This window comes from Otolemur garnettii, unplaced genomic scaffold, assembly GCF_000181295.1.
Source record: "Otolemur garnettii isolate 467f Iridium unplaced genomic scaffold, OtoGar3 scaffold00004, whole genome shotgun sequence".
Lineage (NCBI taxonomy): Eukaryota > Metazoa > Chordata > Mammalia > Primates > Galagidae > Otolemur > Otolemur garnettii.
The window spans coordinates 7,319,663-7,330,692 of NW_003852399.1; the positions used below are offsets into that span (position 1 = coordinate 7,319,663).

At 47.5% G+C, this 11,030-nt stretch overlaps 1 protein-coding gene across 1 annotated transcript in view; it reads right to left on the reverse strand.

The window, feature by feature from the left end:
* Positions 1-579: 579 nt before the first annotated feature.
* Positions 580-11,030, reverse strand: part of ZHX2 (zinc fingers and homeoboxes 2) — a 163,235-nt gene continuing 152,784 nt past the window's right edge. Inside the window, exon 4 of the mRNA XM_003782373.3 lies at positions 580-1,811. The gene's annotated coding sequence lies outside the window, so the exon portion shown is untranslated. The remainder of the gene's footprint in view (positions 1,812-11,030) is intronic.

Sequence of the window (11,030 nt, forward strand, 5' to 3'; positions counted from 1 at the left end):
GTGTGAGGACCAGCAGAGCCTGTTAGCTACGCCCATTCTCAGCCCCTCCCAGATCTACCGCATTGCTTTACAGCGTTCTCCAGGTGATTCCAGTGCCGGCTCATGTTTGAGAACTGCTGGTCTAGACGCATGTCAAGTACAAACGGTGAGGGACACTTTAAACCTCACCTTAACAGAGACATGTAAAAGCCACCTTCTCAGAGAAATGGCAGTGTCCCAGCTACCAGTCAGCAGCAGCTGGGGGGAGAGGAGTGACTTAGCTCAGGCCACCCAGGGGTGAGCAGGGACACTGCGGGTCTTCTGATTCCCATTGCAGTGCTCTTCCTGGCAGTGCACGTGAAGATCCCGGAGAATGGAGGGCCTGTGACTTCCCCCGCTGTGTCAGAGCGCTATGACAAAGATCCCCAAGTTAACATTTACATCCTGGTTGTAAGTCCAGCTTGCAATATCAGACTTCTCCAAAATGGAGGATGATCCATGTGACCCTATCGATTTGAAACGGGAGCTGGCTGCGCTGGAACCCTCCTGTGAGCCCCTGGGAGCTAGACGGCAATAAAGAACGAGAAGCAGAGGAAAAGGTATAAAAATGTTTAGTCTCTGCTTTATTGAGTTACAACAAATGAGCAACAAGTTAGAAAAATTGGTTTTATTCAAACTCCCTAGCATTTAATTTGTGCAGTGTACTCCAATGGGGGCAGTGGGAGAGGGAGGAAATGGATTGCAAACATAATTCATATTGCAACATTGACACCGGGCCCCTCTCTCTGTTTTCCTTCTTTAAAAGTTAGAACTTAAAAAAAAAAAAAAGTGCACTCAGGTATCTAAAATTGGCCCAAAACAAACACACACACAAACAAAAAAAATCAATTCATGGTGAGGCTGCAGGCTGAAATCTTGTCAAATACCCCACCTGGTAAAGGCAGTTAAGAAGAGAAATGAAAACCGGAGCAGTTTATCTTTCTGTGTACCATCTAGATAGAAAGATCTTTTTTGTGTTGTTTTAATTTCATAAAAGGCATGATATTGCTACCAAATGTGGGAGCCCTTTCTGCAGTTACTTAAAAAGGTGCTTAAAGAGGCCAGCCACCTGCTGCCCAGTTCTCCAGGTGCCAGACCAAGCAGTTGAGAAGCCAGACCCGCGTTTGGCCTTGCCCGTGCATGGATCCCTCAAGGCAGCTGGAAGAAGAACTGGAAACAGATTTGAGCCGGAAGATCTGCCCTCTGTAAACTCTCTCCAAGTCAAGACAGAGGCTTGGATCTCAGCCTTTCCTGCCAGGAAATCTCCTAAATTTCAGACTATCTTTAAAAATAAATTCTCCCTACTTAGAATCCAGTAGATATCATGGCACTAATTCTAACACTCCCTCCCCCAAATTAATAAAATAAAAAGAAAAAAAAAAGAAAAAGAGAAAAGAGAAAAGCAATGTGGTTAGCCCTCCCTCCTGGGAAAAACCTTATAATGGTAGTGCTGGAAAAGGAAGTTGCCCTCGATTAAAAAGGTAACAAAATTCCCACATTATACAAATTGGTTCCAGTATAGCAAGAGGGGAGGGCTGGGCAGAGGAGCAAACTATTTACAAGGACCCATTGAAAACGCAGTAGTAGGACTTTGGCACTATGAACTATTCCCACCAGTCCTCTGGGGGTGCGTGTGAGAGCAGCTGGGGTTCCGGCACCTGCCAGGCACCCGCGAGCTAAGTAGTTCCACTTGGAGTCACTGTCCAGGGTGGCCCACAGCGGGGAGGGACCATCTCTTCTTCCTTCAAAGTCAGAGCTCTCCTTTATCAGCACAGCAGTCCTGACGGCCCTCCCTAGGAGGAAGACACAAAAGCAGGGAGATAAGATGTCTGTGAGATGACCATCATTCCCTGGGGGTGGGGGGTGACTCTCTGGGGGGACCCCTCCCAAAGCCATCCCAGGGCTAGGAGGAGACACAAATGTCCTTCAAGTGTGGGCCTGTTTTAAAGACTGCATTTCCTCAGCGGTCTGACATTGTGAGAAGAGTTGGGCCTTTGTGAACTTGCTGGGCCAGTGAAGATGGTGGCCTAGGACTCTTCATGATTACAAGACCCTTTTATTATTCCTGGAGAGAGGGCCAGTCACAGTGGCTCCTAGAGGGCCCTGGAGTTGGACAAACCTGGATTTGGTTCCTGACTTCTCTACTAGTGGCTGTGGGGCTGCAACCACATGACTTAATCTCTAGAGTTCAATTTTTGCTTCTGTGAATCCAGACTGACAATAGCATCCACTTTATAAGATCACTGTGAAGAGGCCAGGAGCAGTGATTCACACCTGTAATCCTAGCACTCTGGGAGGTCAAATCCGGTCAAGCCGGATTGCTTGAGCTCAGGGGTTGGAGACCAGCCTGAGCAAGAGCTGAGACCCCATCTCTATAAAACTATCTGGGCATTGTGACAGGTGCCTGTAGTCCCAACTACTAGGGAGGCTTAGGCAGGAGGATCGCTTGAGCCCAAGACTTTGAGGTGCTATGACGCCATGGCACTCTGCCAAGGGTGATAAAGTGAGACTGTCTCAAAAAAAAAATTGCTATGAGGATTCAATTTCACCCATTGATATCTACAGCAGCATCTGGAACAGTGCCTGGCATGTGGTAAGTATTGTATATGTTAACACTTTCACTGTTCTTAGATGGAGCCTTTCCAAACATGGTAGGACATATAATAGAATAAGATGAGAGACTGTAAATATATTTTTATTTAATGTGTATGTCATCTCATTTTAGAGTTAAGAAAACTGAACACAGAGAGGCTAAATAAGCAACCTAAGGTCACACAGCTAGTTAGTGGAGAGTCAGGATTCAAACTCAGGAAGTCTCTAAAGTCTGTGCTCTTAACAAATGATATTTGTTAACAGTTGGTAGGGAGAAATGTTTAATTCTCATACACTTGGGATTAATGGAAATAGTCCCAGGACCTTGTTATGGGTTACATGATGTCCATCCAACATTTATATCTACTGAAGTCCTAATCTGCAGGACTTCAGATATGCACAGATAATCATGTGAAATCAAATTACAATGAGGCGATTAGGGTGAATACTTCCTTGTAAAAATGGGACATTTGGACAGAGAGACACACATGCATAGAGGGAGAGGTGAAGAGACACCCACAGGGAGAGACCACGTGAAGACAGTGGCAGAGACTGGGGCATCCCCAAGGCAAGGAATGCCAAGGATCACCAGCAGTCAGCAGAAGCCAGGACGGCGGCACGAGACAGACTCTCCCTCACAGCCCTCAGAAGGCACCCTCATGGCCAGCACCAGACTTCCAGCCTTGATGACTGTGACAGAGTAAGTTTCTGTTGTTACGGCTATTTCTAGTCTGTGGTCTAGAAACTAACACAGATCACTCTACCTTTGTCTTCTCCAAACCTGGAGCCACCTGGTGCCAGGAGAGGGCATGTTAGCTTTGAGGGTAGGGAGCACCCAGTGGGGACCATGTGCCTTGCTGCTGATCCCAGGCAGAGCCACATGCATGCCCTGGTGGGCACAGCAGACCACAGCTAGCCTGTTGTGCTCCCCACCGGGAAGAGGCTTTTCCCCCGCAAATGGGTTTGGCTTCCACTGGCTTTGCGGGGGCTGCCCTGGCTGGCTGTTCACTTGCACAGTCCTCCAGACCCGAGGAAACAAAGCCCTGGGCAAGCAGGCAGCTCCAGTTCTTCCTTCTCCAAATCCGGCTGGAGAGCACTGGGTAAGCACAGGACCTCCAGGCAGGGTGGGAGGAGCTGTGGAAGGTCGGCAGGGTCCTTGAAGCCTTGCCTCCACCCTGCAGAGCCGGCAGCAGGGTTGCAGACGAGGGTGGGAAGCACATAGGCCCTGGCCCATGCTAGGGACTCAGGAAATAATTTCTTCACTTTTCCTGAGGAAGGCCAGGTGTAAAATTTGGGCCCCAGGTGTCCAGAGCTCACTGTGTGTGTGAGCATACCCATTTTCTTTCTCTCTGGTATTGAGTCACTGCCCCTGCCTCTTAAAGTGACTGGCAAAAATTCTTGCTTTTTAGATAATCCTCAAAATGAAGTGGTTCTCCATCAGGCAAGGTGCCAGATTTCTGTGTAATTCACACACATGCATAATCCTCCAACCACACATATTCATAAAAATGCTGAACGAAGCCTTTAAAACACACATGACTGTAAGACAAAAAGGGTGACTCAGAAAAAGGGAGACAAAGCCAATTTTGTTTTGCTTTTATTTTTTGGCTTTGCGGAGATCCCAGATATGTGTGGATGGCTCCATCCTCTGGCAGTGACCTGAGAACCACTTGGACTTTAATTCTCTTTGGCCTTGTTCAAGGTGCGCAGAAGCGGGCAGGACTAGGCTGCGGGAGCAGGTGCACCCTCCAAGTGAGGCTGGGAAGGTGCTGGACACAGAGGACAGGGCCCTATCCCCTCTCCAGGGGCGTCCTGGCCCCAGCCCAGAAGCCTGTCATGTCGAAAGTGAGGAAGGGGACGCTATGGACAAGTCTCATTTCTTCTCCAAAAGGTCCCTCTCCAGGCAGCAGCAGGCACAGCACCTCTGTCTTGCTGACACCCCACCAGTGAAGAAGCAGACGTCCTTCCTTAAATGCAGGTAAGACTCAGGCCCCAGATGACACCTGGCATGTTGGGTAGAGGCTGCCCTCCTTCCATGGTCCTGCCTACAGCCCTTCTCTGCCATTAATAGCCACCCTGGGACAAAGCCCAGTTCCTAAGGCCCTGTGTGGTCCAGCTCTAGACTTGCTTTCGGCTGCTTTCCCCTTGGTCTGCTCCTCCATTGGGGATCCCCCTGGTCATGCGCTAAGCACTTTCTAATGCTTAGATGTTGTCATCTGTGTGGTATCTCCCTCAGGGTTGCAGCTGAGGCCCTGTCACCCCATCCCCAGTCCCCTGGCAGCAGGTCCCAGCTTCAAGCCAGGCTGGCCTATGCACCTGGACACTGTCACCGAGTCTACTAGCTAACTGGTGCTGTGTGGTGGATGTGTCCATGAGGACATGGACGGTACCCATCATGCTCACTGTAGGGTTAGGCTCACACGGATACTCAGGAATTGTTAATGAAGGAAAATGGGAAGTGAGTTCAGTGCTGTCAGAGCAGTGGCTGTGACACAAAGTTGACGACAAAGTCTAAATTTCAGTGTCTTTGTTGTTTTACTGCTTTCACCGTGCTTTGGGCTATGTGGCTCTTGCTAACTCCCCAGGGTTTCTGTCAGTGTCTGAGCAACTGGTCAGAGCAGGACCAAAATGCCTCATCCCAGAGCCCCTCTTAGTCTGGGAGGAAACGGTGAGGCCACCAGGCAGGCCCACGTCCTTAGGGCCCTTCTGGGACATTTCTACCGAGTAATATCCAGCCTCTTAGTGAATATCTCTCCGTTGTCCTTTCCTATCTTGGGGACAACTGGAAAGTTAAAAAATACCATCTAATTCTTCAGCAAAATCTGCTTCCCTGTTTCCTCACTCATTGAGGAAACATACAAAATCTGAATTCTTTTCCTATGTGACAGCTTTTTGTTTCTATTTCTCTTTAATTTTCCCTGTAGGGCTTTCCCTAAAGCCTTGGGGAACTGGGAGAAATAACACTGTACTTCGGGAGAAAGGAAAACAAACACAGAGATAGTGATTTATTATCTCTCCAAAACATTGTTTCTGAGTGGTGTAGCAAGGTTGGTTGCTCATTTGCTGAGTGCCTGTTATCTGCGGAACCTTTTATTCCATTGTCATTTGGCTTCTGCGCTTGTCGTGGAGAAACCGCTTGCAGTTTAATCGTATTAATATCTCCTCTGCAGGTCACGTCTTTTCCTGTCTGCCTTTCCCCACTTTGCTGTAGCTTTACTGAGGTATATGTGGGGTGATCAAAATTGTACATAGGTAACGTACGCAACGTGGCAAGTTTGGACAGACACACACACTCATGTAACCTTCGCCACGGGTTAGGAATCGACGTCTCCAGCACCTCCAAAACTTTTCTTGTGTCCCTTATTTTTTTTTGTTGTTGTTGGTGGCAAGGACACGTAACATGAGATCTACCCACAACATATTTTAAAATACACGAAACCCTGCTATTAACTACAGGCATTATGTTGTCCCGCAGCTCTCTGGAACTTACTCATTTTGCAGAACTGTAACTTTATCCCCACTGAAGGAAAACTCCCCTGGCCACCCTCTTTCATTCGCTGGTAAACACCATCCCTGTTGTTGACTTCTGTACTGTTCCACATTTCTAACCAACCTTTCATTTCTTCTATTGGTGATGGGGGGTAGGGTCCAATTTTAACTAGAATTGAAAAAGGGTAACTATACTGGCATGGAGGAGGATTAAGTAACCTCCCAGTGGGTGGGGGAAAACTCCATACCACCCACAACCATCCCTACTCCAGGCCTGGGTCAGCTTTGGCACACCTGGCCAGAGCTCTCCTTCCCTGCAGGAGGTGGGTGAACCTCCCTCAGGCTGCTGCAGGGAGGCTCAAAGGTGGTAGGTATGAGGGGGGCCATCTCTCTGCCTGCCCCTTTCCCAGCAATGGATGCTGTCCAGGGGAGTTCAGCTGAAGCTGAGCAAATGGATCATATTTTAGACTCATTTTACAGTCTCCCGAAGTGGTTACACATACATATGTGGGTTTTTATTCTAGTTATACCACTTTCGACCTTGATGACCTTGGATGAGTTCCCTTGCTGTGTCTCCTTCACACCAGCTATAAATGAGTAACATGGACTCCTGAGAGGTGCTGTTGAGGATTAGATGAGTTAGCACACGTGAAGTGCTTAGTGCCAGGCACAGTAAGTGCTCAGCAAATGTTACCCCTGAGCACCCCCACACCCCCGTTTCTCTGAGATGCAACTAACATCTCCACTGGCATGAACTCATACACGTGGGACTTCGATGGAAAAAGTCAACTTGGAAAGGCAGGAAGCCGGTGACCAGGCTCCCCACACAGGGAGTGATGAGCAAGTGCAGATTCGGCATCTATTGGGCAGATGCTGATGTTACGGGGCCTTTTATCTGTATTATCTCATCAATCCCGGCAACAACAGACAACTCTGTGAGTGTTACGAACTGAGTACCCCCGCCTACGTATGCTGAAACTCTAATCCCGAATGTGACTGCATTTGGAGGTAGGACTTTAAGGAGGTAATTAAGGCCTGTCTAATAGGACTGGTGTCCTTAGAAGAGGAAGCGACACTGGGACTGTGAACACACGGAGGAAAGACCCTGAGTGCACAGTGACAAGTGGCCACCTGCAAGCCAAGGAGTGAGGCGTCACCAGAGACCAACTCCACCGGCACCTTCATCTTAAAGTCCTGGCCTCCAGAACTGTGAGAAAATAAATTTCTATTAAGTCACTTAGTCTGTGGTATTCTACTATGGCAGCCTTAGCTGACTGTTACAGAAGTCTCAAGGATCTAGAAAGAATACAGTAAAATGTACAGGCATGCAGCGGGTGTAGAATCTTCCAACATCCTTCACCCCCCATTCCATGAGGACAGAAAGATCGGAAGGCCCCGACACCCTCATGTTGACTTTGCTTTTGCTCCTTCCTGGAGTAACTCAGATGATGTCAGACTTTCTCTACAGGGTTTTGTATGAACCTCCTTTATTGGTGACAAAGAGGTGAATAAATAATCATATGCAAATCCGCCTAACATTTGGATATATATATTTTTTAAAGACAGAGTCTCAACTCTGTTGCCCAGGCTGGAATGCAGTGACCCAATCACAGCTCACTGCACCCTTGAACTCTTGAGCTCAAGTGATCCTCCTGCCTCAGCCTCCTGAGTAGCTGGGACTACTGCTGCATCCCCCCCACGCCTGGCTAATTTTTAAAATTTTTTGTAGAGATGGTGTTTCGATTCGTTGCCCAGGCTGGTCTCTAACTCCTGGCCTCAAGTGATCCTCCTACTTTGGCCTCTCAAAGTGCTGGGATTGTAGGCGTGAGCCACCCTACACAGCCATTCAGGCTTTTAACTCCTGCACTTTCTATTAATATGAAATGTGAACTCAGGCAAGTCATCCCCACAGTGGCCACTTTTCAGTTCCCCTAATGCATCAAGTTCCCTTTGGTCCTTAGTATGTTGTTTCTTCTGCCTAAAATGCTTTCCTACCTCTCTGCCCAGTCGACTTCTACATGTTGGTTCAAGTCACCCATTACATCTTCAGAGAAGCCTCCTGCAAACCTTAAAAGTCAGGTCAAATCTCCCTCTTCTGTACTTTACAGTGCCATATAACTTGCCTTCAAAAAGAGTGTCAGCCTGCAACTTTCCTTCCCCATTAGACCAAAGGCTCCACGAGGGCAGGCATACTGCAGACATTGCACCAACGTTTGATGGACAAATGAATCAGGCCGCTTACTAGGAATGTCTCTGAGCTAGCTGACTTCACCCCCTGAAAACAGGTGAGCTGGATTTCATGGTAGTCGCTAAGTTGCTACAAGCTGCCCAAAGCACAGTGGGAATTCTTAGGGTGAGAAGCTCCAGAATTAAGTAAATGGAAGCGGTATCAGTTAATTTCCCTTTAGGCATGAGGGAAGAGGACTCATGGACAGAAGCATCACCTGGTAAATACCTGGGGATAGAGCCTTCAGCAGAGTCTTTCCTTCAGTCTGCCCCCCCACACACAGCAAACTATACCCAGCCTTCCCTCTGACTGCTGTCAATCACTGGTGCTAATGAATCATGGGGAAGAGGGGGGAAGCAAATCCCAGGTTCCCCTAAAACCAGCCACCTCTTAAAATTCTCTGGTTGGTTCTCAATAAACTCTTACTGAACATCTGCTCTGAATCTGTACTGGGGATTCAGAGATTAATGAGATCTGGTCCCTTGCTTTAAGGGTCTGGTGGGGGAGGGAGACCAGGAAATAGATGAGTAGAATATTTTCATTAATTCATTCATTCTTCCTTTAATTGTAATATCTGTATTTGGACAGCCAATATGAACAGAGTGCGGGGCATACATATTCTGGATCCTAAATTGTAGCCAGGATGCAACAGTTGGCAGCCTTAAATATTTTAAGCAAGCTGAGCCATGGAAAGAAAATCTTTCTGACATTTCACAAATTTTATACCTCTCTCCCAAAGCCAGCCCTAATCGTCAGGAGTTGGAAATTGTCAGAAATTGGGAGGCAGGGAAGGTGGTGGCAGGAGCTTTGCAGCCAGTTTGATACGCTGGCTGCGTGAACTCTGGCAAGATCCCTTAGGTACTGAGCCTCAGTTTTCTTTGTTTAAGATAAATGGGAAGAAGGTGGGTTGGTGGAAAGGTCTTAAATCAGATTTAAAAAAATTATAAATCCTACCCCTTCCCTGGTTTCTGTGTGTACAGCTCTCAGTGCAGATGGGCTTATGGGTGTTTCTATGTCCACGTCTCACCTTTATTAGACTGACATTGAGGCAGTGGCCCAGATCATTGGTCATGTTAGCAAATCTATACAGACTAGCACAGTGCCTGGCTTGAAAAGGATGCTGTAAAGTTCTTGCTGAATAAATAAGTTGTGGACTAGTGTCCACTCCCATATAGAATCAGGAACTGACCACTATGTGCCTGGCCTGAGCTGTGGTATCATTGCTGCAGAGGCCACGGCCATAGCGGTTGGGGTCAGGTACTGGCTGGACAGATGAGAGTTGGCCTCTAGCTGGCTGAGTACCCCAGGGAAAGTCACTCATTTCCTGTGGGCCTTAGTTTTACCCTCTGTAAAATGGAGAAAAAGCTATACCCACCTCATAGGGTTGTTAGGAAGCTGAAATGACTTAATAGACATGTTTAGAAAATGCTGAGCACATAAAGTGTCTGACAACGGGAACTCTTATGAGCAGTAGTAATGGGATATTTCATTTGACCAATCATCAAGGCAGATGTTTGACCACGTCTTGATTAAGTTGACTCATTGTTAGAATAAGAGCAGGAATTTAATTGTCAGCCTCTTACTAGGACAGATCTCTTCATGGGATGGCTCAAAAAATGTTCAGACCCTGAGATTGACTCAAGATAACACTGTGCAAACACTGGGAATGATTCCTAACTTCAAGGCTGACGTGAGTCCGGACTGAGTCAAAATCTGTCATGAGCCTTGCAACGCTTGAAGCAGAGGGATTGGGTGAAGAAGACGCTAAACCCTCTAGAAGAAATCCAGCCTGAAGCCAGCTCTCAGCTGCATGCTTGCCCAAGTTGGCCCACCCCTCGTGTCACATCAAAACTCCTCCAGAGTCAAAACCATGAATTATTTCAGGATTATTATAAGTGCCAAACTGAACTTAACTGTAAGTTCCTAAATAAACCCGTGTTTAAATAGGGACATCACTGAATATTTACTAATTGCAAGAGACCCATGTGTTTGGTTCGTGAAAACTCTGAAATAACATGGAGAGATTTTCCCCCTCTAAATTAAAAGGGTCCTTTTATCAAAGGGCGCCTCTTTCCAGGGTTTAGGAGAACTTTTGGGTGCCACCACCTCCATACGATGCACCTCCGTGTTATGAGAAAGCTTTAGGGGTATCTGATGCCTCCAGGTGTGGAACAGATGTCAGTATCTTGTTGGGAATGTTTTCCAGCTCACACTTGGGACACTTATCATAAGCAAATATAAAATGAGCTTCCTGAATGTTCCTAGTTCTTTGGAGACACAGCTAGTTCCTACATCTCTGAATTGTCTGTTAATCCAAATGCCAACTGCGAAAACCCTAGGCATTCCCCCTGCCCCAAGAGCGGGGACAACAAACATGGGAAATTTCTGTCAGCAGGAGAGAATTAGAGAGGGTGGTGGGAAGAGGGCGGGCCCTGGAGTCAGACTGCGGTGCTCACTGGGGGAATGTGAGTAAGTTCCTTGGTTTGTGAATCTCAGTTTCTGGGTTAATAAAAATATAGAGAAGCTTACTCCTCTAGAACTAAGTAAGGCCATGCATGGTCAGCGTCTGCTACTCAGGAGGCCCTTGCTCCACCCTTCCACCTTTCCATCCTTCTATCCTTCCACCCTTCCATCCTTCTATCCTTCCACCCTTCCATCCTTCCACCCTTCCACCCTTCCACCCTTCCACCCTTCCATCCTTCCA